Here is a 1,187-nt window from a genome sequence, read left to right on the forward strand (position 1 = left end):
AATTTCGTGAGCTACTTCGTACATGGTGTTCTCAGCATGGTTTTTGGGCCTAATATTATTATGTTCAGGGAATCTTTCAACTCTGACTCAACAAGCATGGAGTGGAGAAGGCCATTACTCATACTTTCTCTATTGTTCCCCAGGAATTTCTTCTATAGGTAATACACCCAGACTTCCCAAGTTTAACAATATGTATGCTGCAGTTCCAAATGATACGTCCTTCAATAACCAACCATACTTCTACTATTACAGAGGGCTTGTTTTTAAATGGAAGGTGAAAATTGGAAGAAGGTAAACCCTAAGAAGCTGAACAGTTAAGTAGGAAACAACCTAAGGGAACACATGAAAATGAAGGGCTTTTAGCAAACAGCCTTGGCTGAAGGGATGATGCACAGAGCCCCAAGTACCATTTGCTAAGTGCCATCCATTCACACTGTCAGTAACATACTACTTCTACGGGAAAAAATGCATACCTTTAATTACAACTTCATTCTCCCTTAAATTTTCAGTGGAAGCCCCTCCTTTACTGTTATGATAGGTCACCTCCTCTGAACATTCTTTTTGCCAGCTTTTCACACCTTGTTTTACTAGGATACAGGAATTCAGATCCTGATCACCAAGTTTCTGCATAAAGTTACAAGATCAAGATCCCCCAAAAGTAGGTACAACCTCAAAGAAAGAAAACCTCATTTATGTAGCGCCCAGCTGCTTCTGCTCTTATGCATTAACATATGTTTCCTTTTATGCTCCATCCATTTCCTCTGATCTCTAACTACTGTACCTGTAGCTGTCCAACTTCTTTAACATTACCTTGCTCAAAGACACTCCCTACAAAAGTCTAACCAAACTAGGGAATGAAATTGTACAAAAAATCATTTACACTGGATTTGAATGTCCAATATTCAATGACCTAAACTTGAGTGTCTTAGCAAAGAACATTTTACACAGTATTGTATGAGATTACCATAAGGAAAAATGTTCCTACAGGATGAACATTTTAATAAGAAATCAATTTGCATGAAGAATTGTTTTTCAGTTTAAAAAGAAATTTCTTTCTTCATGATCCTTTGCTTTGTCCTGTAATTTTAATTTACTAAGCTTTGAGTCATATAAAATGTTCCACCTTCACTTGATCTAATACCTAATCAACTTAAAGTTAACTTTAGAGGTAGAAATTCAGGAAAAAA

The sequence above is a fragment of the Macrobrachium rosenbergii genome, chromosome 56, assembly GCF_040412425.1.
Source record: "Macrobrachium rosenbergii isolate ZJJX-2024 chromosome 56, ASM4041242v1, whole genome shotgun sequence".
NCBI classification, from domain to species: Eukaryota; Metazoa; Arthropoda; class Malacostraca; order Decapoda; family Palaemonidae; genus Macrobrachium; species Macrobrachium rosenbergii.